Source organism: Ovis canadensis, chromosome X, assembly GCF_042477335.2.
Source record: "Ovis canadensis isolate MfBH-ARS-UI-01 breed Bighorn chromosome X, ARS-UI_OviCan_v2, whole genome shotgun sequence".
NCBI lineage: Eukaryota > Metazoa > Chordata > Mammalia > Artiodactyla > Bovidae > Ovis > Ovis canadensis.
This window is the reverse complement of record NC_091727.1, coordinates 79,964,021-79,977,100: the sequence shown is the minus strand read 5'-3', so window position 1 is coordinate 79,977,100 and position 13,080 is coordinate 79,964,021. Positions and strand designations below refer to the sequence as shown.

Genomic DNA, 13,080 nt, shown 5'->3' with positions numbered 1-13,080 from the left:
AATAATAGCAAATGAAGCAACTGACAAACAACTAATCTCAAAAATATACAAGCAACTTATGCAGCTCAACTCCAGAAAAATAAACGACCCAATCAAAAAATGGGCCAAAGAACTAAATAGACATTTCTCCAAAGAAGACATACGGATGGCTAACAAACACATGAAAAGATGCTCAACATCACTCATTATTAGAGAAATGCAAATCAAAACCACAATGAGGTACCACTTCACACCAGTCAGAATGTCTGCGATCCAAAAGTCTGCAAGCAATAAATGCTGGAGAGGGTGTGGAGAAAAGGGAACCCTCCTACACTGTTGGTGGGAATGCAAACTAGTACAGCCACTATGGAGAACAGTGTGGAGATTCCTTAAAAAATTGCAAATAGAACTACCTTATGACCCAGCAATCCCACTGCTGGGCATACACACCGAGGAAACCAGAATTGAAAGAGACACATGTACCCCAATGTTCATCACAGCACTGTTTATAATAGCCAGGACATGGAAACAACCTAGATGTCCATCAGCAGATGAATGGATAAGAAAGCTGTGGTACATATACACAATGGAGTATTACTCAGCCGTTAAAAAGAATTCATTTGAATCAGTTCTGATGAGATGGATGAAACTGGAGCCGATTATACAGAGTGAAGTAAGCCAGAAAGAAAAACACCAATACAGTATACTAACACATATATATGGAATTTAGGAAGATGGCAATGACGACCCTGTATGCAAGACAGGGAAAGAGACACAGATGTGTATAACGGACTTTTGGACTCAGAGGGAGAGGGAGAGGGTGGGATGATTTGGGAGAATGACATTCTAACATGTATACTATCATGTGAATTGAATCGCCAGTCTATGTCTGACGCAGGATGCAGCATGCTTGGGGCTGGTGCATGGGGATGACCCAGGAAGATGTTATGGGGACGGAGGTGGGAGGGGGGTTCATGTTTGGGAATGCATGTAAGAATTAAAGATTTTAAAATTTTAAAAAATAAAAAAGTAAAATATTTTATCTTAAAAAAAAAAGAAAAATAAACTCAAATGATTAAATTTTTATAAGGTTAAAAAAAAAATCAAAAGTGTTTCCTGTCCAAAAACGAGATTCCTTAAATAAATTGACTTTCACTTTCTCACATCTGCAGAGACCCCATTTTGAGACAAGATTCAGTTCCCAGGACTCAGTGGATATGACTTTTAGGACTCCCCCATGCCCCGAGGCGCTATAGCTGTGCACCCTTAGGGCAGCTTGTGGGCACAGAGGACAGGCTCAGGGGGTGACGTGTCCCCCGCCTGGTTTGCCTGCAGGGAGCCACGGCACGATGATATACTGCCTGAACAAGAAGTCACAAGAAGTCTCTCACAAGGAGTCGAGGCTGCTGCAGCTTCTGGGCAAAGTACTGCCATGTGTCACACTGCCCATGGTGCTCAAGTGGTCCACCACCCAGGGAGGGTCTGCAGGCACGCTCAGGCCCTGGACCCAGTTCCAGCCGCTAGTGTCACCCACATGGGGCGGTGGCCTTATCCCTGTTGGGGAAATGGGATTGAGAACAAACCTGCTGTAAACCAGAATTGTTGTTCAGTCACTCAATCATGTCTGACTCATTGCAACCCCATGGGCCACCAGGCTTCTCTGTCCATGGGATTCTGCAGGCAAGAATACTGGAGTGGGTTGAAATGCCCTCCTCCAGGAGATCTTTCCCACCCAGAGAGCCTCCCAGAAACGTAGGAAAGGACACAGCTTTACTGCGGAACCAGCCTGAAGCCAGATCAGGGACCCATGGACTAACAGCATCATCGTCTAAAGTCACAGAGGCTAGGGGAGCTGGGAGGGGAAGGGGGAAGCTAGGTTCTGCCCTTTGTGCAGCTGAGCTGATACCAGAGCTCCTTCCTGGTCCCAGATAAGCAATAGCTGTGTTGAGGTGTCCTCTGAGGTGGGTTTGCGTTTGCACCCCGGCACCCCCTACAGGGAGACTTTCTTGGTGGTTCAGACGGTAAAGAATCAGCCTGCAATGCAGGGGGCCCGGGTTTGATCCCTGGGCTGGGAAGATCCCATGGAGGAAAAAATGGCACCCCACTGTAGTATTCTCACCTGGGAAATCCCCTGGACATAGGAGCCTGGAAGGCTAAGTCCATGGGGTCACAGAGAGTGGAGATGACTGAAGAGACTGAAAACACAGGCATGCATTCACATCCCTCCCCTGTAGTGCTTCTCCAAGGTGGATCGGGGGTTTTATGGGGTGGAGAGAAGCCAGGGTGGGAGGCAGTCATTGTGGAGGATGGAGAGGTGTCAATGGCAGGGTCCCTGTCTGTGGGGAGGGGGCACCCAACTGACAGCAGTCCTGTCACTGGCACATACATTAGCTAGGGGATGGATGCCAGATGGGGCAGAAAACTCTCCTGGGCCTAGGTGTCCACAGGAGCAGGGGCCCACCTAAAGGGGACAGATGGCCCCTGCGTTCCTGTACCCACACTTGAAGGGCACTCATATTCCTGGTTTTTCTGCTCCCAGGTTGGTCCTCCCAAGAGGATAAGAGGCTGTCAAGCACAGCTCTTGCCTTGTGTAATTGCTTCCTCCTGGGAGGTTCCAGGTTGCTGGAATCCTCCTCAGGGGATCTGATTGGCAGAGAGCCAGGGCTCGAATGTGGACAAACTGAATTCCTGCTTGCATCATGTGCCTGCAGCCTGGCCTTATGAGCTCACACCCAGAGGAGGGAGCAAGCAGGAGGGGGTCCACCAAAGCCCTGGATTCCTGCAGGACTGGGGTCCCTCTGCCCTGAAGGTCCCCTGGTGCTTGGCCCCTCTGTTCTTCATCCCTGCAGGGCAAGGTCCCTCCATCCTGGGGGGTCTTGGTGCCTTGGTCTCAAGTGTATGGCTGCCAAAGATATCTGGGAGTGTGTAGGGTGGGGGGGTTGGGTGGTGGTCTTTCAGGGGGTGTTGAAGATCAATGGCTGCAGCAGAACTTCATTTAAGCCTTGTAGAGGTTGATGGCAAGTACCTGTGTGTATCTGAGAATATTCATATGAATTTTTGCCTTTTCTTTTAATTTGGATGGGGGTGTGTGTGACTTTCTTTTCCACTTTTTATCCCTATATGTATATTTTTCTTTTTCCATTATGACTCTGTGTAGAGAACACAGTACCATTTTCTGCTACTGGTTTATGTTAATATTAGTTTTTGCTTTTTCTTTTATTTTGGATAGAGAGAATCTATTATTTTCTTTCCCATTTTTTTAATCCTTATGTTCTTTTTTCTTTTTCCATTATGACTCCTTGTAGAGGACACAATACATTTTCTGCTATGAGTTTATATTAGGACTTCACTGGTGGCTCAGTTGATAAAGAATCTGCTTGCAATGAGGGTGATATGGGTTCCATTCTTGGGTTGGGAAGATCTGGAGAAGGGAATGGAAACCGACTCCAGTAATCTTGCCTGGATAATTCCATGGACAGAGGGGTCTGGTGGGCTATAGTCCATCAGATCGAAAATAGTTGGAAACAACTGAGCAACTTTCACTTTTCAATTTATGTTAAAGTTATTTTTGTTTTTTTCCTATCTTGTTTGTGTGTTGGACAGATGTTTCTTCCCTTCATTCTCTCCCCTTGATTCCTTCTTGCCTTTACTAGTGCTGTTTGTGGGAGTGGGCACAGACCTCTGTGGGTCTTGTGTGTCATGTCCGAGGGTCCAGCTTGGGTGTCGTGGAGCCTGGGCTGTTGAACCCACAGGGAGCTTCCACCCAGAGACTGCCTGAGAGGAGGGTGAGGCTGGACTCTGCAGGAACACCACCCCCCCAAGACCACAATCTGGACCTGGGCTCTGTGCTCCATGTGACCAGTGACCCTGGAGACCCTGTTCCCAGAAGCAGGGCCTCAACCCCGGCAGCACCAACACTGTTGACTTCACATTGGACAATGTGGCCCTCAGTTGGGTGTCCTCAGTGCATGCCCAGCCCCTGAGGGGGGGGCGCCCTCTGTGCCCAGTACAGGTGACCAACCTCTGTGTGCAGGTGCTGAGCATCATGAAGCAGCTGGATGTTGGTGGGAGGACCTGTGGATGGCACACATGGAGGAGGGCACTGAGAGGAACCTGCACTCTGTTCATATGGTGTACATGATGGCCCTCATGGAGGTGGGGGTGGGGGCAGGGGGTATGGATGGGGGGGGTCTGCCAGCTAGGGACACCCATGTCTGGTCCAGGAAGGAGGGGGAGGGCCTCTGAGGGTATGGGCACACATCACTCAGATGGACATATGGCCACTCCAGGCAGGAGAGGCTGACATCTAAGGGGAGAACACAGGTCCACTTCCGTTAGAAGATGCTGACCTCTAAGGGGATGGACACACATCCACTCAGACAGACACACGTCCACTCAGATGGACACACGGTCACTCCAGGCAGAAGAGGCTGACCTTTAAGGGGACAACACAGGTCCACTTCCATTAGAAGATACTGATCTCTAAGGAGACAGACACACATCCACTCCAGGTAGGAGAGGGCTGACCTATGGCATCAGTCACTCAGAATTCCCTACCAACGTGCATTTCTGAACTCACACCTGTGCCCTTGGCCTCTGGCGTGTCTCCCAGAATTTGGCTATACCAGGTCCCTGACACGTCTTTTCCTGTGTCCAGTTTTGGGGTGTCCAGTCCATTCTCTCAGCCAATGGCCAAGTCACTTAATGTTCCACTCTGACCTCGGCCCCCTGTTTCCCCACCACAGAACCTAATGACCCTTGGGGTCTGGAGGTTCCGTCCTGGGCCTCAGTGTGCATGTACCCTGCTGGCCTCACATGCTCCCTGGAGTACAGACTTCACACAATATTAAAAGTACTGCTCTCTGCTGCTGTGCACACACACACACACATGCATATCCATGCACACACAGACCCTGAACACATGCACACCTGTGCGTGCACCTTTACCTACAGGAGCGTGTACATACACACACAAATGCAAACACACACACACACAAAAGAGCAATGCCACGGCTCCCCACTGCCACTCAGAAGAGGCTGGGTCCCTTGGGAGCAGGCGCCATGCTTTATGTCTTTGTGTGTCAGGACCCCCCAACCCATCTGTAGAGTGGCTGTGCTGGGGGAAGTCCCCACCCATGAACCTCTGTCTCTCACTACAAGGCCCTTCTCCTCCACCCCCACCCAGAAAGCCCTTACAGAGATCTTGGAGTGGCTGGAGAACCATCCCCAGGAGGTGGTTATCCTGGTGTGTAGGAACTTCAAGGGCATGATGGAGGACCTGCACGAGTACCTGATGGGCTGTATCGAGAATATTTTGGGGGACATGCTGTGTCCCCGTGGGGTGAGCGGGGGCCACAGGCTCCCCATGCTCTTGGTAGCAGGGGCAGTGGGAGCACTAGGCTTCACTGTAATCAGACTATCCACTCGCTGTGTGAGGGTGATTCAGGCACCAGGTGATGCTGCTCACAGAACCCCAGTAATCGACCCACCACTGTCTCCACTCAAATACCCCAATAAACAGCCCATCACTGGTCACAGGCATCCCCAATAATCCATCCTGCCAAGTCTCTATTCAGATACCCCCCAAATCCATCAATCACACCTCAAGATGCCCCAGTACTCCTCCCGACATTTCTTATCAGAAACCCCAATAATCCACTCACCTCTGTTTCCACTCAGGCACCCCAGTAATTGACCCATAACTGCTCAAGACACCCAAGTAATCTACCCACTAGTGCCTCTACTCAGACATGCCAATAACCCACCCTTGACTGTGTCTTCTCACGGAGAACCCAAGAACCAGCCCATCACTGCTTCAGTTCAGTTCAGTCGCTCAGTCATGTCCGATTCTGCGACCCCATAAATCGCAGCACACCAGGCCTCTCTGTCCATCACCAAATCCAGGAGTTAACTCAGATTCAGGTCCATCGAGTCAGTGATGCCATCCAGCCATCTCATCCTCTGCCGTCCCCTTCTTCTCCTGCCCCCAATCTCTCCCAGCATCAAAGTCTTTTCCAATGAGTCAACTCTTCATATGAGTTGGCCAAAGTACAGGAGTTTCAGCTTTAGCATCATTCCTTCCAAAGAAATCCCAGGGCTGATCTCCTTCAGAATGGACTGGTTGGATCTCCTTGCAGTCCAAGGGACTCTCAAGAGTCTTCTCCAACACCACAATTCAAAAGCATCAATTGTTCAGTGCTCAGCCTTCTTCACAGTCCAACTCTCACATCCATGCATCACTGCTTATAGACACGCTAATAATCCATACATCACTGTAGCTCCTCGTACACCCCCAATAACTGACACATTGTGTCACAAGGCACCCCAATAACCCCTGTGTACACATCTCATGGGGACCTGGGTGATTCTCACCCAGAAGGTGCCAACTCTGCACCAGCTGTGGTCCCAGGGCCAGCAGGTCATCCTGTCATACAAGGACAAGACATCCATGAGTCAGCATGCAGAACTGTGGCCCAGTATCCCCTACTGGTGGGGGAACCAGGTGGAGCCCCAAGACTTTGTCCACTGCCTGGAGTGCATGAAGAGCTGCAGCCACCCAGGTGAGTGCTGCCTTCACACCAGGACACCTGGTCACATGCATGTGCTAACACATGGGGCTGGCTTTGGGTTCAAGTGGAGAAATGGAACAGGATGTATTAGGGGACGTTATTCTGTTCACCACATGGGAAACAGGGCGTGGACATCCTTGGGGACGTTACTGTGCCTACCACAGGGGGTCAGGATGTAGACAGGATGTGAACATCTGTGCGGACATTATTGTATCCACCTCACGGGGCCAGGACGTGGACATCTTCGGGGTCACTGTCTAGCCCACCTGCCCTCTGTAACAGGAGAAATTCATGAGTCAATACCCCTGTGAGCCCCAGTTGTTTGAACTTTGGTCTCTGTTGGACATCTGAATCTCTGATTGCTGCAGAGGCCAGAAACATCTGAATCTCTGATCGCTGCAGAGGCCAGAGTCTGGGTGGGTGTTGGCACAGCTTGGTGACTGCATGGTCAGGTGACCCCATGGGTTAGGGGTCACGGGGTGGATGACTGAGTGGGTGGGTGACCCCATGGGTTACTGGTCACAAGGGTGGGAGACCATGTGGGTGGGTGACCAGTTTGAGTTGCTGACTGCAGGGTGGGTTACCATGTGAGTTGCTGACCAGTTAAGTGGGTGACCACGTGGGTAGGTGATGGTGTGAGTGGGTAATCATGTGGACAGGTGACCATATGACCTCGCAGGTTAGTGACCCCATAAGTGGGTGACCACGTGGGTTGGTGGCCACGTGGAGAGATCACCGCATGGGGTAGTGACTCTGTGGGTGGGTGACCATGTGAGTCAGTGACCACATGGTTTGGTTGGCCACATGACTCTGTGAGTTAGTGACTGCACACGTGGGTGGCTGACCCCACAGCCGGCACCATGAACAGCAGCCCCTCTCTTGTCCCAGGTAGGCTGTTCATGGCTGGCATCAACCTCACAGAGAACCTGGAGTTTATTTGCATCCCCCTGGTCAGTGGAGAAGCTGGCCCAGTGGGGGCTCCCCTATCTATGTGCATGGGTGGGGGGCCAGCACCCAGGTTCAGCTGCTGGCTGTACCAACACCATTGCAGGCCACTTCATCTGGGCCGATGGGTTTGTTGGCGACCATCATCAAGTTGAACTGGAAGCTGCTTCAGGCTGACAGACGGTGTGTGTGTGTGGAGCTGGGCATCAAGGAGGCTGCGTCTCAGTCACGTGCTGTGACGTTACCCACCTGAACCAGAAGTCATTTAGGGGCTGATAGACAGAGAACTGAGGAGCTTGGCATTGCGAAGGCTGCTCCTCATTTGCATCCTGTGACATCACTGGGCTGAACCAGAAGCTGCTTTGGGGCTGAGGGACGGTGCAAGGGTGGAGCTGGGTATCGCAGAGACTGTGTCTCAGTCACGTCCTCTGATGTCACTGGCCTGAACCAGAAGCTTCCTTGGGGCTGCCAGAAGGCATGATGAGGAGCTGGGCATTGCGAAGGCTATTCTCAGCCCTGTCCTACAGGGCTGGTCATCTGTCTGCCCATCCACTGAATGTGGGTGATTGCAGAGGTGGGGCCAAGTGGCAGGGTCCATGGTCTCCTCGGTCCTCCGTGTGTCTCTCGGCGAATGCAGGGTGTGAGGTAATGATTAAAGGTGAGTGCATGATTTGTACAATCACATCCTCAGGGAAACACATGTGGTTCTCGGGTTTGTGGCCTCTCATTGGAGAGGCTGGGGTGCCCCCTCCCCCTGGGCGCTGAGAGTAGCAGACCATGACCCCTAGCTGGGGAGAGGAGGAGGCACTATGACAGTGTCCATAGGAGGGGAATGAGAGCATAGTCATCCCACTGAGAAATCCCTTTTATTAGATAAGTTGCTTCCCTGGTGGCTCACTTAAGAAGGCCTTCTTATCTCTCCTTGCTCTTCTTTGGAACTCTGCATTCATGTGGCTATATCTTTCTGTGTCTCCTTTGCCTTTCTCTTCTCTTCTCATCTATTTGTAAGGCCTCCTCAGACAACCACTTTGCCTTTTTACATTTCTTTTTATTGTGGATGGTTTTGATCACACCTCCTGTACAATATTAGGAACCTCCATCCATAGGTGTTCTGGTATTCTGTGTGCCAGATTTAACCCTTGCATCTATTTGTCACTTCCAATGTATAATCACAGGAGATTTGAATAAAGCAAAGAAACAGGGGAAAACAATAGAATGGGAAAGACTTAGAGATCTCTTCAAGAAAATGAGACATGCCAAGGGAACATTTCATGCAAAGACAGGCACAATAAAGGACAGAAACGTTATGGGTCTAACTATAGCAGACGGGATTAAGAAGAGGTAGCAAGAATACACAGCAGAACTGTGTAAAAAAAAGTCTTAATTACCTGGATAACCATGATGGTGTAATCACTCACCTAGAGCCAGCCATCCTTGAGTGCAGAGTCAAGCGGGCCTTAGGAAGCAGCAGTACAAACAAAGCTAACAGAGGTGATTAAATTCCACCTGAGCTCTTTCAAATCCTAAAAGATGAAATTGTTAAAGTGCTGCACTCAATATGCCCGCCAGTTTGGAAAACTTGGCAGTGGCCGCAGGACTGGAAAAGGTCAGTTTTCATTTCAATCCCAAAGAAGGACAATGCCAAAAAATGTTCAAACTACCTCACAACTGCACTCATTACACATGCTAGCAGGGTAATGCTCAAAATCCTTCAAGCTAGGCTTCAACAGTATGTGACCCGAGACCTTCACAGTCCACACATTCAAACGGTTGATTCTAAATGCACAGTGATGCCACAAAGATGGTCAAGACAAAGACACATGATGTGATTTTATCTGTGTCTAAATCAGTGAAACAAAATATTCACTGCAAGGTACAAATTTTTTAGCATGAGAAATCTTATATTTGAATATGAAATATCCTGCTGAAATTAAAAAAAATTGTTTTAAAGTGAAATTAATTCTTAATTGTCAATTATTTTGAAACTATGGAAAAAAGAAAATAAAAGTATGTTCATTGGGGCTGCTTCTGTTCAGTTCAGTCGCTTAGTCATGTCCAACTCTTTTCATTGGGGGCCGCTTAAACTTTCACAGATTTTTTTTTTCTTTAAAATTCCCTTACAGTTTTACAGTCTTAATTAGATATAAAATGATCTGTAGATTTTATACTATATTTGCTTTCTGGGCATTTTATGAATGTAAAATTTAATTTATGAATGTAACTAAAATGTTTTTCTATTGAGTGAGTATTAAAAATTACTACTCTCTCTTGTGTGGAACACACTGTTTACACTACTGTTAGGAGACATTTTATTGACTAAAACCTTTTATAATTCAGCTCTACAATCTAGGTTTTTTTTGTTTGTTTGTTTTGCTTTTTTTCGCTGAGAATTTTCTCATCTATTTTTAGTATCTTCAGAGTTTCTGTTAGGAATATGTGTCTGCTGTTTTTTATTTGCACAGTCGTGTCCAACTCTTTGCCACCTCATGGACTGTAAGCCCACCAGTCTCTTCTGTTCTCGGGGATTCTCCAGGCAAGAATACTGGAGTGGGTTTCCATGCTCTCCTTCAGGGGATTTTCCTGACCCAGATATGGAATTCACATCTGCTACAGCTCCTGCATTGCAGGAGGATTCTTTACCACTAAGTGAAAATAGATCTTGTATACATGAAACTCACTTTAATTATGAAGATTCACAATTGGTGAAAAACAAAGATGGAGAAGCCCAAACAAGCATTTATCTTCTGCCAATTAATAATAAGAAAAAAACCCTTCATTTCAATTTGCCTTCATTTATTTTTTCAATTAACTTTTCATTGAAGGATAATTGCTTTCCAGAATTTTGTTGTTTTCTGTCAAACTTGTCTTTCTTTTTTTTTTTTAGTATTTTATTTTTTTAATTTTAAAATCTCTAATTCTTACATGCATTCCCAAACATGAACCCCCCTCCCACCTCCCTCCCCATAACATCTCTCTGGGTCATCCCCATGCACCAGCCCCAAGCATGCTGTATCCTGCGTCAGACATAGACTGGCAATTCAATTCTTACATGATAGTATACATGTTAGAATGCCATTCTCCCAAAGCATCCCACCCTCTCCCTCTCCCTCTGAGTCCAAAAGTCCGTTATACACATCTGTGTCTTTCTTAACTCATAGTTTCTCCTCAATATCATCTTATTCTGTGTAAATAACTTCTTTTAACATTTCTTACAGACAAGGTATCTGCTGAGAATGAATTCCCCAAATTTTTGTTCATATGAGAATCTCTCCATCTCCTTTGTTTTTGAAGGATAATATTTCTGGAAGTAGAAGTTAATTTCAGTAGGTTTTTTTTAACATTTTATTTATTGACAAATTGTACCTGTAGCTTTGTAGAATGAGTTTGGAAATGTTCCTTCCTCTGCAGTTTTTTTAAAGAGTTTTAGAAGGATAAGTGCTGGAGTCCAGCTCCAGCAGCCAGGGAATCAGCCTGAAGAGATGAGTGGTATTGGCGGAGAATGATGCAGCCTCTGACTCAAGGTGTGGGACTGCATGTTTATTTCAAGCATCAGGTTCTTCTTTTATACTTTGACAAAAGCATTAGGTCAGAGGTTTGACATTTACAGTTCCCCCTCACCCAGATGTATTGTCTCATTTTTGCCCTTCAAACAGAGTTCCTGCTTCACTGATTCTCTCAGAATCATGTTTACTTGTGATTACATTGTAACTCATGCTTATGTCTGGGCTGCATACCACATTCCTCAGTTTACTTCTTATCTTTCTAAATCCTACTTGCCCCTAGTATCCTAAGCTCACTTTCTCCTAAAAAGGTTTTGAGCTATTAATATCTCTAAAATTCCTAATCCCTACAAGCTATAATAAAATATGCTAACACTACAACATTCCTTAAACTTTTAGCTTCTAACTATTCTTAATTATTTCTAAACCCTAAACTCAGTAAAATTCCTTTCCCATAAACATTTCCTTTACAAACAAGTCTCAGATAACAATCCTTCCCATGGCCTCAAGCTGCAGGCTACATGCTCATCCTGGGACGTTCTTTGTAAAGATCCTTGAAGATCATTGGTTACTTTATAGATTATTTTCTGGGCACAACTGCAGAAGGCTTTGCGATTTCTCATGCTTCTCTCAAGAACAATAAGCATCTTAACATTCTTTTCAGCCAACTCAACGGACCTGACTCTTTCATCCTGGGACCATGCCTGCAGGACGAGGAGAGGGGGTTGGGGCCATGCCTCCATTTTGTCAGCAATGCCTAACGCAGCTCCTAATATCTCCCCCTTTCTTATTTTTTAGAGCATAAGTACGAAACTCAGTAGATAAAGCAGAAACACTTCTGTTGAGTATTCTGAAAAGGCACGGGGCTATTACACAAATCAGAACCAACAGGCATAAGCACATAGCCACATTAATCTTTATTGTAAAAAAGGATCCATGGGAAAGATACCCCTCCAGATTTTTAAAATGGGAATTAGAAAGCTATTGAGAGGAATAGTCAGACCCCCATCTACTTCATACTCTGAATATCCTGATGTAACTTAGAAATATCAATACTAAAATCTGAATTATTCCAGATGCCTAAAATATGATTCCTAATGTGTTCCCAAGAATGTATGGAATCATTCACTTGTAGAGGGGTAACGCACATCCATTTAATTTCAGCATGGCACTTTAAAGACAACTTAATTTTTAAATTTGTAATTTCTTGCCCTATAAGCAGGACTGCTTCTTCTAAAGCATTGACTTTATTTTCTATTTTCCCATCTATAACTTCCTGTGTAGTAAGAGCTACAGAGACATTTTTGGACAGCTGATCGACAAACGAGGCAATATGCACTTCTTTTGACAGGGCAACAGCAGAAACTGTAACTGAAACAATTATGGCAATCAAGGCAGTTATTCCCACAATTAGAGCTGCAATGAGTCTCTTAGGTTGAGAAATTAAGCCATTAAATTCATACAAAACTTTCAATGCATAATCATCAAACCATTGTCCCTCTAATTTTACAAGGAACGATCAAATATGGTGGTTGCTTTACAATCATCACAGTCTTATAATTACTATAATAATTCCCATCAACAAAATTTGATACAAAACAATTCACACATTCAACATTATAAACAGTTTCTCCTTCAAAAACTCCCAAATCACTCTGATTTTTGGCCAACAAAAAGGCATGCCCGTACAATATATATTTGTTCATTTAAAGGTCTATGTTAAGTCACATGTGCCATAGCAGCCAATACTCTCTATAATTCAGGCTGCATGGGACCTGTTTCATCGAAACTCACTAAAGGAGGAACCCATCCATTAACATGCCACCTAGTAACTGCTAAAGGATAAGGGATAAATAAATCATTCCATATGGATCTATAAGACGGTTCAAAAGTCAAGCTCAATTGTTGATCTGAAAGATAGGGGCACCCTCATTCGATCAGAGAATGTCTGGTGGCAACAATGGGAATAGATAACTTCAGGGCATACATGCATTCTTTCCAACAAGGAAAGCCAGAAATTTTACTTATGCTTTCCCAGGCCTGTAGCTTTTGTTCATCAGAATCTGGAGGGGGTAGTGCACAGCTCG

At 46.3% G+C, this 13,080-nt stretch overlaps 1 pseudogene; it reads left to right on the top strand.

The window, feature by feature from the left end:
- Window positions 1-1,328: 1,328 nt before the first annotated feature.
- Window positions 1,329-7,865, top strand: LOC138930761 (PI-PLC X domain-containing protein 1-like; annotated as a pseudogene).
- The last annotated feature ends 5,215 nt before the right edge of the window (window positions 7,866-13,080 follow it).